The sequence below is a fragment of the Gymnogyps californianus genome, chromosome 3, assembly GCF_018139145.2.
Source record: "Gymnogyps californianus isolate 813 chromosome 3, ASM1813914v2, whole genome shotgun sequence".
NCBI lineage: Eukaryota > Metazoa > Chordata > Aves > Accipitriformes > Cathartidae > Gymnogyps > Gymnogyps californianus.
Genome location: NC_059473.1, coordinates 70,355,662 through 70,370,406, shown reverse-complemented (window position 1 = coordinate 70,370,406; position 14,745 = coordinate 70,355,662). Strand labels below are relative to the sequence as shown.

The 14,745-nt window shown below is 40.2% G+C and overlaps 1 protein-coding gene across 1 annotated transcript in view; it reads left to right on the top strand.

The window, feature by feature from the left end:
* Window positions 1-14,745, top strand: part of CLVS2 (clavesin 2) — a 51,976-nt gene that overhangs the window by 11,691 nt on the left and 25,540 nt on the right. The gene's annotated exons all lie outside the window — the stretch shown is intronic.

Below are 14,745 nucleotides of genomic sequence, written 5' to 3'. Positions count from 1 at the left end.
TCTTTGAACTTTCTTCACTTTGATATTGCTATTTTTGAAGAAACTTGTATAGCAGTAGTATGGAGTTTTGATCTAAATCTTGAAATGGCTTAACCAGCATTCAGCCTGCTGTTGCACACAGAAGTGTAGTGACAGTCATGAGACAAAGATCTCAGTTTTCATTTTGTTGTGTTTCCTTATGCAACGGTATGATTCCATGGTCTTGAGAACTGCACCAGAAGGCAGTGGTGAGATCTGTACTCTAATAGTGCTGCATTTCCTTTTATTGCTTTCAAAGTTGTTTTCTTTTTTGTGCTATTTTTCCAAGTTAACCGTTGTTTTCTTGTTTAGAACATCAATAAATACTTTAGTAGTCTTTGTTTTTAAATGGTGGTGTTTCTTCTTGGACATTAATTGGAGATGGTTATTTTGAGGAAAGCTGCAGTGGATAATTGCATCTGAAAATACGACGGATGACCTACCAAACTTCAGGTGGGCTCTGAGACTGTGTTCTCCTGCCATCAATTCGTTCATTACTGAGTTGAGGTGAAGTCCATCGGCTTAATCTACCCATGCCCCTAGCTTTGTATGTTCGAATATCCTGAGTCTGATGGTGGCCAGCACCCAGGGCATCATTTTGTGCCCACTGTCTTCAGTCCTGTTGACTCCAGAGATGTAAAACTGGGTGTGAAATGCTCCAGAAGAGGCAATGAGAAGGCACTGAAATGGCAAATGTGAGATAAGACTCTCCCAACGCTTGAGGAATCTGTCCTAATCTGTGACGGGTATTGTTATCTGTAAGCAGCAACTTTTACAAGGCCTTTTATCACAAGTCTTTTGAAGAAATCAATTAGTTGGGCTCTCATAATACAGCATTTAATTTTCTGTGGAGAACCACTGAGGGAATGAGGGCTAACGTTCTCATACTCGCAAAATTGACTGACTCTCTAGTGATATTTTCCCAGTAGTTATACTACTTGGGGGGTTGTTTATATTTAATTTCTTTTTTTTTTCTTTTTCTTGTACTTAGACTTTTTTTATGTAAAGATATATTAGAATCAATGGAAAGGACTAAAGACAACTGTACTGAGCGTCCTGGAGGGAGAACCTCACTTCAAAAACAATTGTGATCAGGAAGGAAATAAGAGGAAAGCATGGTGGAAAGGTGGTACAGAAAGACCCTGGGCAAGGCACAGGTTTATTTCCACCTTCCTGCAAGATTTCATGCCTGAAATGTTACATTCCCTTACCCTCAACAGGGACTGCCTTTTCTTTTATTTTGGACAAAAATGCGTAGCGGAAACATCATTCTGAAAGATGTCAAAGTAAAAAGTGCTTAGTCAGGTGGTATGAAAAAGAACAAGAAGAACTCACACACACTGTTTATTTATGATCTTTGTAAATACTCTCTGTTTAATCAGAGAAATGGAATTTACTTTGGCTTATAAGATTTAACAGGGCTCAAGATGCTGAACTTTACCATTTGGAGAATTTAAATATTTGTGTTACTTGGGTGGAAAGGGACAGGGAAAGTGGGATTAGTGACCACTGAATTTGATGTTAACCAAATCCCTTTGCCTCCTGCATGAAATCTACTAAATTTGCATTGTATTTGCTTAGCTTCCATAGTGAGCAGATTATTCAATATAGTACGTACCAAACAGAGTTGATTACAAGCTGTGACATTTCTGGGCTCTTCACAACTGCTTATTTTTTAGGAAATTGCTTTTGAAAGTAAGATAAGTAAATATATACAGTTTTCTACTGAAGGCAAGTTCTTTGTCTGCATATCTATGATAAATGGGAGTAAGAAAAGAATCATACCCCTAACTAACTGACTTGTATACATTAGAAAAATCTAGGCAGTTGTTTTCAGGAAAAGAGCCTTTTGGCCATGGAATTTTTAATGTTAAAGGACAGTGATTATCTGTAAACTAATGTGAATTTCTAGCATATCCATCCCAACAGTGCTGTACCAACCAATTGGTGCAGTGTAGGTCAGTGTTGATTTTTAGATCAAATGGTTTTGCTAGCCAAGAAGCAAAAATCTCCTGTGGAGGTTGGGGCACTCGGCTGGGACTCTTGATGCTTCAGTCCTAGCTCATACACTGGCCTTGTGCTTGTGGAAAAAAGGAGCAATATTCTTCCCTGCGGATACTGGTGTCTATGGCATTTATGTTTCTCCTCATCAGTGAGAAGGAAGATTTGCACTTAGACCCCCTACACCTTCCGTAGTGAAGAGTAAGAACATAAGCAACTGCAACATGTAATACTCTTTATTTTCTGAGAAGGGTCTGTCTGGATTAGGTGCCTAGGAGTACCTAAGAGCTCAGAGCTGTGAAACCTGAGCAGAAGGAAAACATTCTTTGAGAGGTGAGACTGAAACCCATGCCCTGACTTTAGCACCTTGTGTTGGCTGTCCCCAGCGTATTCAATGCGCGGGTGTTTGTGAATCCCAGGCTTTAGGTGCCTATTTCTCCCCATTCATTGATTTCTGTAGCCAAGCACTGATTTTGGGCTTGTGAAGGAGCTCATGTTACTCAGCAGCTGGGTTCCTGACAGCAGGGAGTGTTACAGCATTGTGTGCTGCAACACCCGAGTGCCTTGCATAAGTCCCTTTCAAAAACTTTGAAAAACTTTACAAAATTTTGCCTCTTTTGCGTGCTTCAGCTACTTTTCCCATAGAAAGGAGAACTTTTGAGAGCTCAGAAGAAAACCAGTCCTAACGGACAGTGATGAACTCTAAGCTCTTACCACACAAGAATAACACCTTGATGTTATGGTCTGATAAGTAGCTCTAGGAAAATATCGTCTCAATACATAAAGTTGGTTGAAAAAGCCTATCAAATGTTAGGAATTGTAAGGAAAGGAATGGAGAGCAGGGAACATGGTGAAGCCACTGCAAAAATCTGTGCTATCACTGCTATCTTGAATGTTGTGGATGCTTCTGATTTTCTGTCTCAGAAAGACTACTGTAGGACTGGAGAAGGGCAAAAAACTCCAAAAGGTATGGGCTGGTTTCTGTATAAGGAACGATTAAGTTGGCTGGGATTATTCTAGATGGAAGAAGAAAAACAGTGGAGGGAAACTACAGGTATCTATAAAACCATAGGATCACAGGGTAATTCAGGTTGGAAGAGACCTCAGGAGATCAGCAAGTCCAAACTCCTGCTTAAAGCAGGTTCCCTTATGAGGTCAGACCAGGATACAAACAAGGTCATGGGTGGCTTGAGAGAGTGGACAAGCTGCAGATGTTCTTTGTTACCTCCATTTTAAGAAATGGGCATCATCAGATGATACTAGCAAGAGGCCTGGCTCTTTATATGACACAGTAATTCTTTGTACAATATCCAGGTAATCTGTGGAACTCCTTGCCATGGGAAATTCTGGGAGCTAAAAGTTTAGTTGTGTTCAGGGAAAATGGATAAGTTTGTGGAAGAGAAATGAACTGATGATTACTAAATACGTAAAAACCACATCAAAATTCAGAATTCCTCAGGCTGCAAATAGTTGGAGATGAGGTGAATGCTGAGTGGAAATATCACATATGCTGTCCGCATTGTATCTGCTCTAGGCTCTCATTTTTGGCCTCTGTTAAGGACAGGATGTGGGATTAGATGGACTTTTGGTGGGACATAATTAAGTCAAGTGTATATTCCACCCCCTCCTCCCCCCTTTTTAATATCCTTTCTTTCATTTTACGGCTCCTGGCACTCCCATGGCCCCTTCTGCCTGAACGCTGAGCTGGGAACACTTGGGCAGAAGGAGGGAGGACATTGTGGGTATGATTCTTTTCTTTGTGATAGTCCTTTTATAGCTACCTCTATGGGCTTTTTATTAAGTATCAAGAGAGCATTGTTTTCACAAAGCAGGTAAAAACAGTGTAAAAGACCAAAAATTCAATTTGAAAATTATATTAAAAGATGGGGTTTATTATTAACTCCGACAGACAGCTTTGGGGGTAATTATAAGTGAGCTTTGCAAAATGGAAAGTTGTGGGTATGCATAAGACACTTTAACTGATTAATTGATATTTAGGATTCTAACTGGAACACTAAATCCTTCTTAAATACTTGATTTCTATTTAGCTCATAATAGTAGTTGCATACATGAGAGATTTGTTTTGCATGTTGTCACTCAGGTAGGCTGTACCTCCAAATGCTTAGCAAAACTGGGTAGTTATTGGTGGCTGAATATTAATGCTTTTCCTCTCGGTAAAAAGCTGGGGAAAAAGAGATGATGATACACATTTAAACTGGGAGCTGAACATACGCGGACAGTCAGCATTGTTGCAGAAGACAGAAGACTCTTGCTTTCGGGTTGAGGATGTTTACAGGAAGAGAGAGTGATAGTGTTTTGAGGGACAAGGCAGGTCTTTCAACTGATTGTGACTTTTTTTTGTAACAAAGGAAGGCTTCATAAGCTAAAACAAACTCGTTACTGTGAACATGAAAGCAAACCAGAATGAGCATGAAGACAGCATGCTTGTAGCTACTATTGCTATCCAAAACATCTTTCAAACAGCTGTTCTTGTGAATTGTAAGGACAATATTCCCAATCAGATTTGGTGCAGCAGTGTGAGGTGGAAGTAACAGAGACCAGAGCATGTACAGTCTGGTAATGAAAGGGACAGGACTGACTACTCCCATTTTATTTAAGCATGAACTTCATCATTATCTTACAGGGAATCTTATCTAAACATTGTGGTTTGTTCACCTTTCTATTTAGATATCCACAGACAGTGCTTAAATTTCGCCATCTAGTTCTGGACTACATCTATACAACCAGCAGGTTGCAGTGTCAAGAATTCGTAAGCCAGGAACTTCCAGAACTAAGGTTGCCTCTGAAAACAGTATTTTGACTTCATATAATTACATGGTCACATGCTCTGTGCAGTGCATAAGATGATAGTTAATAATGAACTTAAGGAACAGTTACTCAGTACTAGCAATGAGTATCAGTGAGCAGCAAACCACAAAAAAAGAGCTTCAAATGTCTTTGCATCCAAATTTAAAACCATAAAAACCACTCATTCAGTGCTTGAATTTTCTGCCAGTTTTTGAGAATAGGGTCCTGACACTTCACATAGTGCTTGGGAGGATATTAAAAAGTAGCAGGCTCAAGCTTTTAATGGGAGTATCTTCTGCTTTCAGGAGGGCTAGTAAATCATGTAGCTGCTTTCATTCAGTTTTTTATCAAAGAATTAAGCTGTTTGTAAATGCTAGAGTCCCCTGAGCCCAGGACCAGCCCAGAGAGTGGAGGAATGTGTTTGTAAACAGCACAATTTCGTACCAGTTCAACTCATGTTCTGTAGCAGCAGCAGAATGGGATATTTTTTCTAAGAGCTTGTTATTTTACAAGAGTTTGGATATATTTGATCTTCTCTACTTGTAAAAAGGCCATCAAAAAGGCTTGCCAGCAATTTATTGTGGAAACAGGGTGGACTGGAAGTGATTGTTAGTTCTAGCTCCTCATCTGCTGTCTGGATGGGCTTAACCTGCCAGGTGAGAAAGGATTTGATGGCCAGGGCTCGAGTTTAGTTGCTTACAGGCATGTCAGTATAGACATAGCCATTATTCAGTGTGGTCCCAGCTGTTAACCCGTTATCTGAAGACAGAATAATTAATTTCCTTGCCAGATTCTTTTATGATGCTCATCAATAAAAAAATCATTGAATGCCTTTCAAATGGTAATTTATTTATTCTCATGAACACAGTTTTAAGCTGAGGGGATACTATTATCTCTTCTTTTTTTCCAGCCAAGAGCTATTCCACTGAAAGATTACTGTTAAAAGTGTCTGCTAATTTGGGATGCCCACTGTGACAGGCCATGGTCTGATTATCAGTCACTTTTTATATGTTTGGAGTCCAGCTGCCATTTATTTTTGATCAGGAGGATTCAAGACTTCTGAAGTTTTGATCCTGAACCCCCAAGCCAGGAGCCTGCATTCTAGCATGACCTAAATTTAGAGCTCCTCATTAGATGCTCTTTGAATGCATGTAATGCCGCGTGGGGTGCCACCTCTTTGAAACAAATGGTAAGAAGCAGTAAACTGAACTCCCCTTTCACCCCTAGAAACTCTGCCATGTGGCATCTTACTGAAAACTGCAAGGATGCTTAATGGAGTTAAATATCCACCACCCAAACACTGCCCCTGGAGCTAGCGGAGTAACTGCCTGCAGTAGGTTGTCATCCTCCATGTGAACCTGCATGAGAAAGACAGTGGGCACTTTGCCAGTGTTTTGCAGATATTTGCTGTAAGCAAGGCATGATTAGTTGTGAGGATCTTGGCTTTCGTTCAGGCGCTTTGATCTAACTGGCACAGACTCTTCTGCCCGTTCCTCCTGCCCTTTTCCCTCTGAGCAGCCTTTGCCCCAGCCCTACTGCTTCCCCAGTTCCTCATCCCACTCCTGTTGACATTGCCTTATTTTGTACCAGTCTTCACTGATGTGGCTTTTTTGTCTCAGTGTCCTGATGTCATGCTCCAAAACCTCAGTCACAGTGAGTGATTGCATGGCATGTAAGTTCATCTTAGACTCCTTAGGACATCTCAGCCTTTTGTGGTCTCACTGTCCAAATGCTCTCCACATCTGGCATCTAATCAGCTTCAAATCTCCCAACTTCAAATCTCCTCTTAACCAGTGTTCCCATTGCTCTTTGTACCACTCTGGAAAGCAGCACTAGAGAGTGAGTCCTGATCTGTTCACATATCAGGTGAGTCCTCTAGCCACCAGGCTGTTAAGGAGACAGTCCCTGTAGTTCCTCAGACTGGAGCTGGTCTGCTTGGTATATATGTCTCAGTGCTCATGGGGCCGGGCAGGAGATGTTGGGAGCTTTTGGGGGTGTAGTGGAATGACATGGCATGATCTGGGAAAAGAAGATTTTTTGTATCTGAAGTTTTCTTCTACTTCAACAAAGTAGCCATGGTTAGTGTAGAAGCCAATGAAAATGCTCATAGTTGACATTTTTCCATCAGTTCTGTCAACAGAGAAAAACATCCAATTAAAGTTATTGCAGCTTGAGAGAAAGAAAATAGAAGAGATTCTTCTTGTACGTGCAGATTGCCTCTTTCATGAGCTTTTGCTAAATGCTAACCACTTTTCTGTTTTATTTCTTTTTATTGGGAAACTGAATCTATCTATATTAAATAAAGATAGTGACTAAATTGGTCTGATTAAACTGAAAAACTAATATTATGCTAAGGAGAGTGGCACTAGCATGAGAAAAGAAAGGCTTGTAGCACAAACTCGGTGATTAACTCTTGTGATTGACTTCCTGTTGCCTCTGGTAGGCCACAGTTCAACAACTATATGGTTATGACCATTCCTCAGCTTCAAAATATATAATTATTTTTGGAAGTGATTTTTCTCAGTCAAGGTCTAAATATTTCTCTTTGCTTCAGTATCTTAAGGCCATGAAGGGAATAAATAGTACTCTTCCTAGTAAGGTCACTCAGAAATAAAACTAATTTGTTCTAAATCGTAATGTCAGAGACAGAAGACATGTTTTAAGATCATAGTTCACCTTCCTGCTCAGGCAAGATTATCTCATGCATTATATTTTCTAGTACTTCACACAGTTTAATTTAAAGTCTCGAAGGCAGGTCTGGCACATTCTTTGGAAACCTTTCTATGACTTCTTGCTCTTCAGATTTCCTCTTGGCGTTAATCATAATTTTTCTATTTCAAAATGTCACCTCCTATAAAACCCTTTGCTATTTCACCATGTGCTGCTGGGTCCAAAGCAGGAATTGGTGTGTGACTCTCAGTAACCCAAAGAAGGGAATTGTTTGATGGAGTACCTATCTGCAACAGCAATGATCTGGAATCAGGACCTGGAGACGTTCTTCCTGTCTTGTTTGCCACTGGAGATGGTGACATGTGAAAATCAGTGGGATCCTCTTTATTTGGGGAGCCTAAATTGACTTTTTTTGATACTGTCCAAATTGCCTGTGTTATCAATCTGTTTTATATATACATCTTTCAGGTTTACCTCGTAAGGATATGCTGGATCATTTTTGGAATTATTTTCTGAAATCATACTAACCTTTGTTTTCTGTGATGCTCATAAATCCTCTGTGATCTTATTAGGCTGTGCATAGTTGGCTTTATGTTATTGTCTTCAGTACATACTGCCTCTGCACATAGCGCCTGTGATACCAGCTAAGCCTTCAGCGCCCGTTCCCCAAAACAATACAGTGTAATTTTTTGTGATTTTTGTTTATATTCCTTAGCAAGTTTCAGCTCCTATGGCAATTATTTTTATGAATCCAATTTGACTTTCGTTATAAGCAAAATTTTTACTTTGGTTATAAGTGATTGCCATGCAGGAAAAACACTGCTGTGATATTTCACTAATGTTGAAAAACAAATGTGTTTTTCACTAATATGAAAAACAAAACTTCTCTAGGAGGAACTGCCATAAAAATATGAAATTATATGGCTGGTGATAGTTTCTCTCATCTCATGTTTCATGATCATAAAAAAATTAAGACAATTCAGTTCTCATATGTTTTAATAGGCATAACCATGTTTAAATAAGTGCTACTCTGGTGATTTAAAGTAGTTTAGGAACTGAAAGTTTAGATTTATAACACATAAAGAAAACTATATTTCTTAAGAAAAAATTAAGTACGAACTCCTTCTAAAACATCATACTCCAACTTGGATAATACTTTTTTTTTTCAAAAAACCCACCCCAAAACCCCAGGAAAAATGTATTTCTCCAGTCATTTCCTGCATATTTTGCAAAGATCAGAACAAGTTCTTAAAAAACATTCCTAACTTCTTATTATGTGGAATGGGAAAATAGTGCTTGTAATCTTTTCCAATGTCTTCTATAATAAAAAGGATCGAGCACTAAAGTTTTGTCTATACGTAATGAATATCCAAACATGGATATGGGCTGAAATCTGAGGTGGCTGCACATATCATCCTATTGGTGGAAATCTGGGTGTACATTCAATCCAAAAACCTGAATATAACTCCAGCGCCTGACACTGAGGAAGTCTCATGTCAGCATCTCACCCAGAACAGTTCTGGCTATGTTGAGGGGCTTGCTGGTTCTCGTGGGTTACATTTTATGTTGTCCCTCACAGTATAGGCTTGAGTTCTGACTATAAAATGTGTATTCAGCCCCCTTATTTAATGGGACTGACTCCAATACCACACAGTGGCATTGGAAAATGCAATCTTTAATCAGTAATTAAAGACTGTATTTTCAAATGTATTTGTTAATTTCTTGCACTTTTAAGTTGGTTCTTAAGAATCTGTTATGTCTGTTAGAATCATTTTGGGGAGGGCTTTCTGTCTGAAAAGAACTGGATTTCAACCCTTTGCAACCCCATTGAAAACATTTTCTGGAAGGAGAAGGTGGTTCTGCTGTGATTCAGGAGAGGGCCTCCCTAAAGGTATGTTTAAACTGCAGTTGTCATTAATTCTTACCTGATATTGCATTGGATGTGTCTTATTACCCACAAAATCTTCTGAGTTTGTTGGGAGGTGCCTTCATCCTGCGCTAAGCTGTTTGACTGAAAGTATCATTTAGAGCACTGCATCTTCTGGCTGAAAGCCACCATGCTAAGTATGAAGGATCCAGGATAAATCATCAAGTACTGGTAGTCCTCCAGTGTTCTTCTCGCAAAGTCTTTGCAAGGTACAGCCAGTCCTCTGAGGTCTGCAATGCATCCTTCAGACCTTCATACAAAACCCCTATGGAGTATACTCCAGACATCAGTGAGTGCATATAGAAACAGTGGACCCATTCAGTTATTCAAGTGCAGTAGTTAAAAACCCAGCCTTTGCAGTAGGGATTTTCAACCTGCAGGAGAGTCTATGGTGAAAATGTAGCTTCATTTTGGGAGGAAGACGGAAAAGATTTTGAAGGGTAGTACTTAACAGAGGAGAAAAGAGGACAGAAAGGATGTTAGGAGAAGACAGGATAGTTATGAAAGGATAGGACAGGATGTAGGGCAAAGTGGAGACCTAAAAGCTGCCCTTCAGATTAGATTTTGAAATGTTTCAAAGTAGACAATTCCATTTCCTATTTTATGGCTATTTCCAATCTCGTTGAGTAAAATGTCATCTCTCAAACAAATTTTTAAAAGCTATACTGCCATACCATTACAAAATAAAGATTAACGTTTTTGAAGCCATAGCTGATATACACCTGCAATAATTAGCCTATATCGTATCACCGGATACTGTCAGTCCCCTCTAGTTCTAGTTGGTAAGCACATCACCATTACACGGTGAATTTGACAGGCACCAAATGTGCCTTGGGACTGTGTTCCTCCTCGAATCCTTACTCCACTTTCCAGAAGAATTATATGGGTTAGCTGCATACCTCCAGCAACATATTTCCATTATGAGGGGATGCAGTTAAATAGTTATGATTGGTGAGGGATTATGTATCAGTGAGGAAGTGGCTGAGCCCCCTAACTACTTATTTTCCCATCCTTTATCTTTTGGGGTTTTAGAGATGCAGAATTGCAAGCAAGGTTTGACATATGTTTTGTGCATTAGCTGAGCTCCATTGGGTCATGCTTTTCAAAGCTTTTTGTTAGGAATATTGAGCAATTGATTTTCTCTGGAAAACCTGAGAACATCTTCATACTATTGCTATCAGTATGATCCAATTCTGTTCTCCACAGAAATTCAGCAGGGGTGCAATTTAATGAGACCAGTGAAAGGAATCTGACCACTCTATTTATAGCACACTAATTGATCAGGGTAGCCATGATAGGAAGAAACTTCAGAGAAAATCAATGCAATATCAAATGAAAGTAGCACTCAGGCCTTTAAAGAGAGCTGCATGGAAAGCCAGTTAAGAGTGAATCCATTTGATGATCCACGGAAACGGCTTGGACCATGTGTGTTCTCGCTTTAAGTTGTAGGAATGAAATCAAACTGAGCAGCTTCTTACTTGCAAGGTGAGCCTTACTATATATTTTCTCCTTCATCCTGTTGATATTCTGTCTCATTAAGTCTTCTTGATGAATTGTTTTAGTTTCATATGGTGACTGTAAACATCTTCTTTTAAGAGCTTCCCTTTGACAACCTTATGCTTTTTTTGTAATGAGCTCTTATGTCCCTCCCTGAGGAAGGCAGCCGCACTGTGTAGCAGAGCTGCGCAGCCTCTTGGCTGTGTGTCCAGGACTCAGGCACAGTCCCAGGTCTCAGGGCTTTCACTTAAATGCAGGGAGAAGATGGTCCATCTACCTCCATTCTCATTCCTGTGATCCAAATGCTTGTAATCACAGTAGATACACAAAGCATAACTGTTTGTACTCATTGCTAGTGTTTCTTAAAGCTGTGTATCAGATCTTTGCTTCCTCCTCTAATTGCATTTTTTCCTCATGATATCTGCTAAAGTCCTGAACACTCCCCCCCCATGCTCCATCCCCAAGAATTTTGGTTTTGTGGCAGGTATTCTCCTTTACTGGGTGTATCTCCATGCCACGGGACTGACTGCCTTTCAATACGCTGCTTTTGGGTTGCTGTAGGAGGGTGGAACAAGCAACAAACTACCATAAAGGCATTTTAGCAGTAACTTGCCTCAGAAGGAGCCAAAAGGGGAATGCATGTACACTTTGGTGACTTTAAATGTGCTTTTTGTACTTGTGTTTGTACATACACAAAAGTTTCACCTCTTCTAAAAAAGATGGCAAACACAGCGAGGGGGAGAATCACTACTTGTGCCTTACATGCAAAGCTGTCCAAGCTAGTAACATGTGTCTCCTTTCCTTCAATGCTTAAATGTGCTTGCAATTAAATAGATAAAAACCTTGCTTCATTTTACGGCATGTGGAATACAGCACTTAGGTTCATTTTCCGAGGAAGAATGCACATATTTTTTTTCAGTAGGATAATCAAAAGCATGGAATAATGAAATAGCTGCATGAATAATTCTGTTTTTCTGCTGCGGAATGGGAAAAGAGTAAATAATCTGTACCTTCCATCCTTCCATGAACAGTTAATTTCTGTGGGCTAAATTTATGTAACACCGATAGCTAAGCATATTAATGGTGCTACGTTTTCTGTTCATTCAGTTTTGAGCATATGTAGTGGCATGGAGTTGTGCCTTAATTAGCTAGATGAATAATGTCAGAAATATTGTCAATTATCAATACGGTCTTCATCTTTAAGACCCAACTGGGAATCCAGTTCCCAATGACATCAGCAGTTCCCGTGGTGAACTTTCATAAGCTAGTCTTTAATCTTTCATTAAATCACAGGCTAGGAAAGCAGATATGAGGACTGAGATGAAAAAACATGCATTTGCAGCACTGATGTCTTCTCTGAAAAAAAAAAAGAATGGCATGCCTCTGTCTTTCTGGGAAAAAAGATAATTTGCTGCATCGGTGAGCACACTCTCTCAGCCACGTATATTGTCTAAGCAGCACCATGAAAGAAGAATTTGCAGGATGTAAATGGAGGTGAGATGTGTGAGGCTTGAGAGAGGTCAAAATCAAATATGACACTAGGGCCTGAATATGATGAATGGCTTGGCTCTGTTATGCACAGTGTTTGAGAATGGAGGTAAGGGTGGCAAGTTTAGCAGCTCTTCTTCTAGCTACATTGGGCTTTAGCTGGACATTTTTCAGAGCAATAGGCTGTGATTTTAAGTTATTGTACAGCAGGGGGCTGGAGAAGAGAAGTCTCCATGTGAGCTACCAGCACAGAGATGATGTTTGAACTCACACTCAGGCTGACACATGGGGAGAAGAGAAAGGGATCGAGGGCGGAGCACTTTGGGGCCCATGTGAAGCAGCGTGGATTAGGAGGGTCTTTTGAGAAACAACTGCAAGTTGGGAGGGCAAATGGAAACCGGGTTGTGACTGACAAGCCCCCACGTGTTTGGTGCACTGAGCTGAGATTGGAAGAGTAGAAGTATCTGTGTCACTATTAAGGGACATAAAGGTGCCACCTAAAGCTTTCATTGTGGAACAACCCCCCAAAATAGCAGTTTGGGTCAATATGTAACTGTCTCATTCTGTACTATTTTGTCTAATAAGAGAAAATTCTTCTTCCCCACGAACCTTAACATGCTTACGTCATTACAGCATTGTGGCTCTAAGAATACCGTCACTGTAGCTGTTATTGGCACAGGTCTTCTCAGCAGTTCATTTCTGCCCAGGTCTTGGTCTCCCAATGCAAAGCTCTGTCCCCTGTTTCCTTGTCCTAAGTCAGTCCTGGCCCCTGACTAGGACCAGATGTTGAGCCAGTGCTTCCCTGTGTTTGTTCACTCTGTGGTGTGGCTACTTTTTGGGAAAAGAAGTACAACTGCAATTTCATATTTGCTTTCTTACACTAGAAATGGGAAAGCCATAGTTTTACACTTTGGAAATGGAAAAGAATTTGAAGAGGCAGCAGGAAACAGACCTACAACTGCTTTGTTTTATTTTGCAAATACATTAATTGAAAAAAACAGAAAATAGAAAAGCAGAATCTGGAGGGTTTGACTTTTTTTTTACAGATTTTAAAGTTGAGATTGATTTCCTTTGCAGTCATGAAGTTTTGCTCACAAAGCTTTTATGCTTTCCCTGAGGCTTTTCCTTCCTGGAAAGGTTTTTGACAATTTTAACTTAGTCAAAAGTAGTACACTAAGCTGTAATTTATGTTGCCAAGCATTATTTCCCAAGGCCTTGCCTTCTCACATGTAGGAGCACACTGGTGAAACTGCAGAACAGAATTATCTTTGCCCAGGTTGCAAAAAGAGAAGTTGTCCCTGAGAGCACTCTGGCGTGTTTTCCTACCAGCACCAAGTTCACACTTATGTCCTTGAAAAATACCATTTGCATGGATGACAGACTGTCGCAGGGCGGGGACATAGGTTATTGCTGTGAGATGGGAGCCTTTTGGAGTTCTTCTGAGTCACTGGCACCATCTGTCCCTCTTCCTGAGGTAAGGCCGGATGGAGCAAGTGGAGCCCTGGCATGCTGTTCGGCTTTTTATTTGGCATTCCGAGCTTGCATCAGTTGCAGGCTGATGGGGGAGCTGGTTTAGGATAACTTGTTTTGTTCCATGTTCTGCAGCAAACCCCAGGCATAATCTGCTTTGATTCACATATTGTATTGCAGGAGACATGTTTTGCTGCAAAGCAGAAGATTTCAAAATTATTGTTTTTGCTATTAGTGCATCACATTGGGCTAGGTGTTGCTTGCTTTTCACTCCTCCTTGTTCAGAAGCTTGATTTTCTTTTGAACACACAATAAAAACTAAAAAAGGGATTTAGTCAGATTCGGTCAGGATTCACACAGACTGCAATTCTGATCACCCAAATAGTGTCAGCCTGTTTTCCTTCTCTGCTTTTAGTGGTGGAAGATGTTTTCCTGTCTTTTCTCTCTTGGGTTTGATCCTTTCAACATGGAGTGAAATTCACAGCCCTGGAATCATCAAACCCAAATTGATCAAAAAAGCCCAACCATTAAATAGAATAATTTTTAGGCAACAAAAATCATGGCAGTAGACTAGTAAAGATAAAGGGGTCAGGTTCCCCACAACGTTGTGTGTGGGAAGACATGGTAAGTGTTGGTCTTGCAGTGTAAGCCATGGTGTTAGAGGAGAACAGGTCTTTACAGATAATCCCAAGGATGTGGGTTTACTAGGTGAGTGCTTTGTGGGGATCACTGCAACACTATAGAAAATAAAAACTGGGAGAATTTGAGCTTAGTGCTGTTAGTGAGCTTTCAGCCAAGTAGTATGATGAGTGAGGCTTGGCTGTGGAAGACGGAACGAGTGGAGGGTTGTGCATTTTGGCACAGAG